The sequence below is a fragment of the Acyrthosiphon pisum genome, chromosome X (genome assembly GCF_005508785.2).
Source record: "Acyrthosiphon pisum isolate AL4f chromosome X, pea_aphid_22Mar2018_4r6ur, whole genome shotgun sequence".
NCBI lineage: Eukaryota > Metazoa > Arthropoda > Insecta > Hemiptera > Aphididae > Acyrthosiphon > Acyrthosiphon pisum.
In genome coordinates, this window is record NC_042493.1 from 45,255,790 (window position 1) to 45,267,439 (window position 11,650).

At 29.8% G+C, this 11,650-nt stretch overlaps 1 long non-coding RNA gene across 6 annotated transcripts in view; it reads left to right on the plus strand.

The window, feature by feature from the left end:
* LOC100575333 overlaps positions 1-10,495 on the plus strand; it is a 15,261-nt gene extending 4,766 nt beyond the window's left edge. For 2 of the 6 annotated variants that reach the window (XR_003838908.1, XR_001678749.2), the window contains exons 3-5: positions 250-664; positions 2,718-3,116; positions 7,447-8,715. This is a non-coding gene — a long non-coding RNA (uncharacterized LOC100575333). Of the gene's footprint in view, positions 1-249; positions 665-2,717; positions 3,117-7,446; positions 8,716-9,479; positions 9,692-10,067 lie in introns of those variants that run through there. The other 4 variants (XR_003838906.1, XR_001678748.2, XR_003838905.1 and 1 more) reach the window with 4 other exon arrangements.
* The last annotated feature ends 1,155 nt before the right edge of the window (positions 10,496-11,650 follow it).

Consider the following 11,650-nt stretch of genomic DNA (forward strand, 5'->3'; position numbering starts at 1 on the left):
TGTTTGTTATATTATCTGCTTGCAATAAGTGCAATGTGAACAGATACAGCCAACCTATCGGCTGACAGCAATTAGTAGCTTCCAATATTAACAATAGGATGGCGTATCTGTACGTCATTATAAAATTAATGCTGCAATGCTAAAAAAATTATGCCATAATAATTTGCACATAATATTATATAATGATGATTTGTAATGTTATAAATTATTTTATAATCCATTATAATTTAAGAATCTGTTTATTTTAAGGTGTCAATGTAGAATACAACACAACCTTGTACTGTAATATGCTTCCAAACCAATAAAAACAGTTGATTGAAAATTCTAAAAAAATTTTAAAATGTTGGATTCGAATACTAAAGTATACTGAAGCATGTAATATACTCCTAGTGGTACAAATAAGGGAACAAATGTTAAGAAATGATTTTAAAAAAATACAAGTCACAAGTGGTAGGTAATGTAACATTAATTTGAACTGTATAGTGTACGCCTAATATATTTTTAGACTACAAAATAAAGTCCGAATTCGAGTAAATGTACTGAGTGTGCAGTTCTTAGCCCTAATACTAAACTCAATAAATATTAAATGTGTTGTATATATTGGACATTAATGGTATGGAATACCTATGAATGCCAACATGTTCCCACACATCTCAAATAAAAAGTAAGCAGTTAATATATTTTGTTAAAAATATTTACAATTTAACTTAAATAGTTACAATATATATTTTAAATTTAGTCCTGCATTGAATAATTTATTTACTTGAGTAGCTGAGATATATGGGGGTTTGTAGTTGTATAATACAGATTAATGCAGACAAATAATCATCCCTGTGATCTGAAGTTATACAGCTTTATAAAAAATACATTTTCAAAATGCTCATTAATAAGGTTAATACCCTGTAGTAAAGGTTTTCAATTTCTACCACACCATAAAACTAACTCAAATGCTCCACTGAGTTATAAAAAATTTTATCTTTGAGCCATTAGTAAAGGAAAAATGTGATAACAATATTATTAGGTACCTACTTATATATTTTAATTAATCTATTTACAGTTGAATTATGAAAAGAAAAACAGCCAAAAATTAGGAATTATAAATGATGAGTCTCATAAACATTCATAACAGAATAATAGTCAAATTTTGATTTCTTTTAACTTTTAAATTTTAAATTAATTATTATGTACATTAAATAATCTTTAATAAACAAATGTATTATCGCTAGTTGTGTGGTTTAGTTAAATCTATACAAATACACTACTTTGAATCCATTTTAATTTTAAATATTTATAGATTATATTTTATTCATATAAATATGATCATAATAAATCATTATATTATAACAAATTATAGATTAGTTAAAATATATGTTTAAATATGGATGTATAATAAAATCCGCACAGTTATTCTGTTAATACTGTAATTTAATTTTTACCTTTGATAAATATACACTAGGTGATTATTTTATTATGAACCAATGTTAGTGCATACAAATTTTTAAAGTTATAATGAGCGGTGTATTGGACCAACATTTTATGGAGTAACCTTGTTCTACTCCAGTCTGCTCTTCTAAACCTAAAATATTTTTTAAATAATGAGTGTTAAATGATAAAATAATCACCCAGTATAATATTTAATTGTGTGTGTTCAGTTAAAAATTGATTTATTTGGTTTCTCAACGTCATGTTCATGACATTTTTTTTATAATATAGGATAATTTTTGTAATTTTTATAATATATTGTGTAGATTTTATTAAGATTTGTTTTTCAATGAATGTTTTTACATTTCTATGTATATTTTTTGTTGTGATTTCATTTAATGCGTAAAGGTGTAGTTTATTTATTTTCAATTTCATGCCAGAGACAGAATGACAGAAACAGTTTTATTTATTTTTAAATTTTGTTTTTATTGTGGTTTTCATATTTTTATTACCTATTTAACTATATGGTTTTTATTTGTAAATTATAAAATAAAATTATTTGAAACATGAATTCAGTGGCCCATATCTTATTTCTAAGCAAATCACTTAGAGTCAACTACATTATGACACGTACCTTTTACAACTAGGTTCCTATTGCACTAAGGTTCTATTATAGCCCTATAGATAACTTTATAAGGTAAAACACTAAAAGTTGAAACATGGATACTTTGCACTATTATAAATTATAATATTATATAGATATATAAAGTATATAATTAAATTAGTCTGAAGTCATAAACTCATAATCAATTTTATTAAATGTGTTATAATTTGGTATATCTAAGTAGATAACGTATGTCTTAGATTCTACATCAGAGGGAATTGTAGGTTACTATAGGTACCTATCAGTTATAATTGTATCAATATAAAATAAATACTCGTATATTACCCATTTCGTGGTATTGAAATTAATCAAAATATCTTTTGCATTTTTGTTGAATTAATTAAATGCACTTGGTACTAAAAATTTGTAATATATTACAATTTATTATAAATATAATCACATCATATTTTATAAGTTAGGTATAATATAATATAATATGTATATTATATAGAATGTAACAGCAAAACCTGACAAATGAAATAACTTTTGTTCTAGTCAATAATTTAACATTTTTTTTTTTTTATATATATACACTGACAATTTTAAATTAGAAATTGTATACCTATATTTGTATTAAATTGTTTCTGGAAAAATTCAAAATAACCAATTTATTTGTAAATCTAATTTTTAGATAAAGTGACTGTTTAGTTTGGAGTTTTGGACTACTAAATGAACGTTAAGCAGTCAACAGTCAATATGAATATTTGACTACACTGTCATTCGGAGGATGGTAATACGAACCCCGCCCCGCCGCCTCAGTGAATGATGCACGTCGCGCGTAATGAGCTGCGGCGGCCATCAACCAAATTTTAGAAAAAGCTCTTGGTCATGTTCAATAGATTAAAGCTTATCCTAATTCGGAATATTATATTTAGTTTATTTCTGTAGGTTTAGCCGTTTTCGAGAAATAGCGTGGACAAACATACAGACAGACAACCTAGCTGGCAAGATACGAAGTTAAACATAAACCTTTAAAAATACTATACTGTAGGTACAACTGGTACAAGTCAAAAGACATAATTTAATGTAGGTAGGTATACATTGCATTATACCATAAATCATATTATAATATATTCATATATTAATGGACCTCACAACACCAAATTTTTTTTTTTAGTATTAAGGTTATTGATTTATTGTGGTCGAAATAATAAAAAAAATATTTTTGTAAAATTCCGAAGTCAAAAAAATTATTTTTTATCGAGAAATAATGAATCATAGAGCCGACAAGTGAGCAGCCGCCCATGTTTGACGTGTAAAAGTAGTTTGATTTACATAATGATTTTAATAACTTACGATAGTATTTCCGAATTTTGTTTTTTATAATCTTAAGTATATTTACGTGTTTAACAAGATGGTGTGATTTAAAATTCAATATATTTTATATATCCCTGCAACAAAAACACTCCGCCAAAGTCAATGTAAAAATAATAAACTGTCTAAAAAATTGCTCTAAAAGTTGTATTATAATTTTATAGCTAAGTCTTTGAACTATAGATATCATTTATGATAAAAAAGTCTGTTAAATAATTTAACTTAGCTTGGCGACTTTAAAATACTTGGTTAGTAATACAATATAGTATTTGTATAATTACTATACTGTATAATTCAATGATATAGTATTTGTAGCAACTATATGTACTCATTAAGCAATAGAATTTTGAAATTTTTAACTTAAGTCGCCAAGCTAAGTTCAATATTATTTAGCAGACTATTTTAACATAAATTAAATCTATAGTTCAAAGACTTAGCTATAAATTGATTTATACAACTTTTAGAGCCGTTTATCTACTTAGCGTTTTTTTACACGGAGTTTGGCGGAGTGTTTTTATTGGGATATCACTAATTTTTTGTTGATAGGTATCTTATTATTTGTATAAATCATTGTTACGTGACTAGAAATAATTAATAACGTGCTTTAATTTTAGTAATATGATATCGTGATTTAGAGTGAATGTTGCCGTAGTATGATCAGTTGTAGGCTGGATAAGCGGTGGATCGGGTGACAATATTATGTTTTATGATATTTACGTCGCATATATTGTGTACCTAAAGGCATAGGCGTGTGCAGGGGGGACTACCTACAACTATAAAAAATAAAAGAATTTCGATTAATTAGATTACAATTTTTTGTCATTATTATATTATTATAATATGATCAAATGGCTGTAGGTTTCTATACTGTTACTTCATTGGAATGAAATCACAGTACAAACTTTACAAATTAAAATATCTAAAACCAATAAATAAGCTAAATAAAACGCATGTTAATTTCTTTTCGCTAAATATGGCAAGTTATTAATTTTACCTAGTACCTATTAAGAGTTTTTGGAAAGTCATTTTTTGTTTTGAGCTAGGTATGTTTAAAAATAGTAGCATACCCTGTGAAAAAAGTCTGAGCACGCCTATGCCTATAGGTACAAAAAATCGGACTTAAAAGTACTTGAACATTTTTGGTTGTTAATTTTAGCCATTCAACGAATCTGCTTGCTGGTTCCCATCTGCACAATATTTCTCCTTATATTTCTGATCGATCAATATCTTATATTAATATATTTATTTTAATTTTGGTATCCATTTAATCGCCAAAAAGCATATATTTTTTACTAAAACAATTATATAAAGGTAGCACCTAAACATTAATACATTATTTTATTAATATTAACTTGAATAAATTGAACACAAAATAATTTTATCTGATGATTATTAATACCTGGATTTATATTATTGATCTCGTACAGTCGTACCTAATTTCGGCACTCAAATGTTGATAACGTTTTGCAACGGTCCTTTTTTGTGAAAAGATTACATCACTTCAGGAAAAGATGATTTTATTAAAGAATGATTTCGGAAAGTTTACAAATGGTATGCTCTAATATGACGTTTTGTCTAATTTATTGATGATAGTCAGCACTGTACTGCTCGTCTAGCGTAGGACACGGCTTCTGTTTGTATATAGACCAAAGGGGTTGTGTTAGGACATTTCCGTCCTCGCTGGGGGATTAGTTCATGGAATTATTTCGCATAATGAAATATTATATTATATTATAATAAATAACGCTTAGTAGGTATACTACATTATACATATTATAGCTATGCATATTACTACAGTATTACATGATTGGAAGTGGTTCTTAACAGTACCAACCTACAACTGCTCTCGCCAAAGCAATTATTAGCTAATCGCGGGACACGACTCTGCGCGACGGCGACATCTCCCTTCTCGTCAATACTCCACTCCGTCCATTAATTATTTAAATTATTATTGTAATTGTTACGTGTATTTATTATCTTTGCTTTCGCTTTCTGTGTGAATGACTATTGGTCAACGTTTGCCTCATATTATCATTTATTCGTATCACTTGTTAAGATTTGTATTGTTTATTTTTTGCGGCCAACGCCCTTGTTGTTATAAATTATTATTGCTTTTTGCACATATTATATTATATCGTCTTGTTTCCGCTATTGCAGCTCACATATTTTTATGTCTGTTACGTTTTTGGTTTAGTACCCTTTTGGTACACACACAAAGTTATGTGATTATTAATATTATTGTAAAACCTGTACCGTGTGGTCCATGTACCCAGAAAATTCATTATTATTTTGTATTGTCATTGTGACAAGAACTCACGTCGTTAATGAATCAACATCACGGATCGTTGCGTAAGTCCGCCAGCAACGTGTTCGTTGTGTGAGAGGACGTCCAGGACATCGAGACCAGCGTCATCCTCAAATTTCCATCAACTCATGAGACCAGCTGTATAATATATGTATAAAGGCTAAGACACGATTGAGCATAAAACACCTTTTTTTGCGACACGATATTGAGCATAAATTGTCGGCGTATTAAAGGAAATTGAAATACAGAAGAAAACCAACACAATTGAGCATAAAAAAACTCTACAACATTGCCATTTTCAATTTTGAACTGTATTAGTATTATACAAAAATATTTATTTAAATAATTATAACGATTCAAAATATAACATAGCAAAAAAATGTCATGTATTCATAGTCAATATGTAATATACCTAGTCACATTATGCAAAATATTTATAAATCAATAATAATCTCAATAGTTGTAGTCACATTATAATACAGTATATAGATCTGTTTGCTAATAATGAAATAATAATAATAATAATAGTTATGACTTATAAAAATAATGAAATCAAAATATTTATAAGTCAAAAATAGTCTCAATAGTATTCCGGAATAGTACTCCGAACTAATTTATTAATTGATAACATTGTCGATAAAGCTGAGGGGCTCGGCTCACGGCTCGCCTCAGATATAATAATTATTGTTGTAATAATACAAGAAAATAATAAATTACAACATTTTGGCAACGTGAATTTGGCAACATCGCATAAAATATTCTATGTTCAATCGTGTTACTAAAAAGGTCTATGCTCGATTGTTTTATGCTCAATCGTGCTTTACCGTATATAATTATACCTAGTACATTAAATTAGTCATTAAATTACCCAACTATTAATATTGTACCCTGTGGTAATTGCACCCAGCCACTAAAAACGGATCGACCACAGGGCCACCCTTCCCCATGATTTACTTGCATTGTCCTGAGTACCATGTACTTCACCACCAATCCTCGCCATAGTGTAGTCGTCGCATGAGAAGGTGTTTAAATTATACTTTATGTTAGGTTTGGTTGTGTCTTCCTGTCGGGTTTGGTAGCCACCGTTATAATTGTATACATAACACTCAAAACTCGAATAAATTAAATTCAATACTAAAATATTCAGGCATTCGAGTGTAAAACTTTGTAATTATTAATATTTTATTACTAAAATTATTTATGAACATTTAATTATATTAACTAAAACGAAACGAATAATATATAAGTATTAATTACCATCATTATACAGAATCATAATTATGATGTTGTACTCGAGAATTTTCAATGATTATGAATTTGATTACATGGAATTTAATCAAAACGAAAAAAAGACCTTCCTTTATTATAACTGTCAAGAAAAAAATTGAATTGTTATCAATATTACGATTTATACGGTTATATAATAATACTATAATAGTAGGTAGTTATTTCATGGGCAAGGCTGGGCATTAACGAATTAAAAGTTAAAATTAAGTTAGTTAACTTGTTATTTTTTTTTAAATTAACTTTTAACTTAATAAGTTACTTTTTTTCTCAAAATAAACGTTATATATAAGTATTATAGTACATATTGATATTATACAGGTATAGTTAAATTAAAAATGTTATCATTTTTTGAACTATAAAAAGATTTTGGCGAGTTTTGTCAACATTTGAACTTTAAATGCTTTTAAAAAAATAATGACTACATAGTATATGATGAATCTTTAATATTTTTAAGGTGGATGGCGGCTCTAAGCGATTGGATTTTTCATGCATTTAGACCTATGAGCTGACAACAAATAAATATACTTTTAGTATTCCAGTTGTGTGAGACGCCGCCCTATGTCGTCAGGTCGATGTCATGCTGCTACTGCGACCACACCGGTGCCATCAGTAGTTGTCGCATAAGTCCGCCAGCACCGTCCATACGGTGTGTGAGAGGCCGCCCGAGGCCGTCCAGGTCGACGTATGCCAACAGCGTCAGTCCAGTGGGTCATCTCAAGACTTCAGTAGGGTTAAGGTAGTCTTAAGTATAATCCCTATTATTGTGAGCTCTGTGGTCATTGCACCAAACCGAATCGGCCACAGAGACCCCCTCCCCATAACTAGCCTGCACCATCCTCACTCCTTCGATAGTTCTTTCCAGTCCTCGTCGTTGTCGTCGTCGTGCGTAGAATTGCTTACCCACCAACCATCAGGCGAAAGCACTTCTGGTTGCCTACCTGCTACAATAGTAGGTGTTAGAGGTGACACAGGACAAAGTCAAAACCTCCTCATAAACAAAATTGTTCTCGGGCATCACTCACCGAGTGGTCCTTCGGCTGTTATGCTCGAATTCTTGTGCGTAAACAGTAAGCATGAATTTAAAATTAAATTTAAAACGCTGAAGGACCACTCGAAAGGCTATTCGAGAACACGGAATGTTGTGGTTTTGTTAGCGCTGTAAAAATCAAAATGACAAACCAATTTGATTTTCCTTCTACTATCCCGGGTAGGCAACCTAAAGTGCACGACGACAACTGATTTTTAGGAGGAAATTGAGGTGAAATTTCTCTGGGAACTAAGATTACTGAAGATTCTGAGATGATGAGCACTCAGACAGAAAATCAACGTGGACACTACCATTTAACTTGAAGACCTTGGCGGCCTCTCACACACCCCGAGGTGCTGGCGGACTTACGCGGACGTGGATGTCGTAGTATTGTTTTGTACAGTATACGTACAAACGGCTGGTCCAAGTCATCCCACATAATTATAATAATATAATGAACTGACTCACGGTTTAGGAATGGTAACACCATATATTTATTTTTATAATAATAGTAGGTATAAATGTTGCCGTTACAATAACGGCGACAGGTATTGTCGCACTAACAACACACAATAATAATTTCTGGTCGCATTGATCGCATATTTGATTGTACAATAATCATAAAAGTATAATAATAATTCGTTTTACGCTATATTAGCGGAAAAGAATACTTTCGAACGAACAACACAAAAAAAACAATAATGATAAGGGCGTTGGACGCAACAAGCGATTAGGTGATATACCATAAATACAAAGATCATAAATATGAAAAATAGCTGAGACACGATTGAGCATAAAACACCTTTTTTGCGACATGATTGAGCATAAATTGTCGGCGTATCAAAGGAAATTGAAATACAAAAGAAAACCAACACAATTGAGCATAAAAAAACTCTACAACATTGCCATTTTCAATTTTGAACTGTATTATACAAAAATATTTATTTAAATAATTATAATGATTCAAAATATAACACGGCAAAAAAATATCATGTTTTCATAGTCAATATGTAATATACCAAGTAACATTATTCAAAATATTTATAAATCAGTAATAGTCTCAAAAGTATTCACATTATAATACAGTATATAGATCTTTTTGCTAATAATGAAATAATAATAATAATAATAGTTATGCCTTATGAAAATAATAAAATCAATAATAGTCTCAATAGTAGTCCGGAATAGTACTCCGGAACTAATTTATTAATTGATAACTTTGTCGATAAAGATGAGGGGCTCGGCTCACGGCTCGCCTCAGAAATAATAATAATTTTATTGTTGTAATAATACGTGAAAATAACAAATTACAAAATTTTGGCAACGTGAATTTGGCAATATCGCATAAAATATTCTATGCTAAATCGTTTTATGCTCAATCGTGCTTTACCGATGAAAAATACACTAATCAGTAATCACGATAATAATAATAATAATAATCTAACAATGAACAACTGTAGGACGAAAAGTGTTGGAGTGGTCGGACGAAGAGGGAAGATGTCGCTGTCGCGCAGATTACCGTCCGGTGATAAGCATTTAATTGCTTGGAGCGAACAGTGAGCCATATAGGGTCACTGTGAGGTATAAATATAATAATAAAAATGCAAATAAATCGTAGAGAGGAAATAATATTTTGCAAAAAATACAATTATTGGCATCATTCGTTATTAGCGTAAGTCCTAGTACCTATGGAACATTGTAAATATACGCTCAGCAGATCACGTGAGTTATATAAATTATATAGATAAATATATTATATATATATATATTCAGTTTTTAAGTAAGGTTTGAACATTTATAATTTACGCCATCTTATATACGCATAACTTGCTAAACAATTTAACTATCAAAAAAACCCGCACACAAACACAGATAATATTCTTACCTTCAAGTTTAATAATAGGTCAGTTCATTTCAATTTTTAAACTAACGGAGCTAAACGTGATCTGCTGAGCGTAAATTTGTTATGTTATATATACCTACTTTTAAGACGGAGACAACATATGGCTTTTACACATAACTTTTCTTTTTTTTTTTTTAATTTCTAGTGCACGTAAATGTTTTTCTCTACGACTACCCACATGATGTGTCACAGTTAATTTTTTGTCGGCTGCCACTCTGACCTCACAAACCTTACAAACCTTACAAAATAGTACGCTTCAATCAATATAAAAAATTGATTCCCCATACTGAATATTTTTTTTTTTTTAGAATAAATGTTAACTAAATTTTAATCAAATTTTATCCATACCTATATAAAAGTGATTTAAGAACATATAAATGTCAAAAAAGCAAAATAAAAGTTACATTATTTAATTCCTTGATGTATGAAATGAAGTTTGTGCTTCGGACATTCAGAAAAAAATGTAATTTGCATTCAAATCCGTTCCCTTTACATGTCTATACATTTATGTCTTAACATAAATTTTAATTATTATTAAATTACATTTTATCAATAAAAAATAATTATGCATAACAATATGTCCAATGTTTTATTGAATAACCTGTTTTAGACCTATGTTCATAGTTATGACAATTATATTTACATAATAAATATAATAGGCGTGCAAAATTACAAGCTACCTATTTTGTTTGGCACGTGAACCATCTAGGACATAAGACATCTAATCGTAATTCGTAAAATATTAACACCCACTTTAGTCACTATACCCTGCAGTATTATATAACTCGTATTGTATATTAATCTACCTATACGACTATATTAACCTATTATATATCAATAGATGATACTGGTCCTGTAGTTTTAAAATATATTTTAGCTGACAAATGTTATTTCAACTTTTTATGCCTGAATGTGAAAATATTTATTTTTGTCGGTAAACATAAACAGTATATTAGCCAACTTATAAACTATTGTAGTATTCTCCGATCCCACTCAAAATTTTTCAATCATAAATATTGTATTATAGGTAGGTAGTGTGCGCCCCTGAGAAAGCGGACGGAACCGAATGACTACTCGGTCAATGTTGCTCCTATATTTTTTTTGTTGGCAAAGTTGCATAAACGGCATGTAATGGGGCGGATAGGCAACATAATTAACGCACCACGACGACGGAAAGAAATAGGACTTTATGTATAACTAGGGAAACAGGATGGTACAGGTCTTGTTATGGAAACGGGAAGCCATGTGTTCTATCCTGACTGATTCAATGTCCATAGGGTACAAATAAATTAATTAGGGATTCCCTTCAGAAAATAGCTTAATATAAGGCAGGTGAAACGATGTCTGATTTGTCTGTAAGTAATGCAACTATACAACCATGGCGTTCTCTCACATAAACCATCTTCTTTTTGTGTCTGACTGTCTGTCATCATCTTTTAAGACAATAAACTGTAAAAGTGCTTTGATTTTCTTCAACAGTATCTCTTCTGTGAGGAAAGTGAATCTAGTTGGTTCTTTAGAGGGGGAGAGGGTAACAAAAATTTTCAAAAGCGATGTGAAAAACAAAAGAATAATTAAAGAAAACTGATATTTTTACGCTAAATCGATTTTGATTTTTATATACTCTAAAACAATACATACAATTATTTTTTTGAATTAGATATTCCTAAAATTCTTCTTTTTAAATGTAAGATTTGAAAATATAATACGAGATACCTCATATGACTG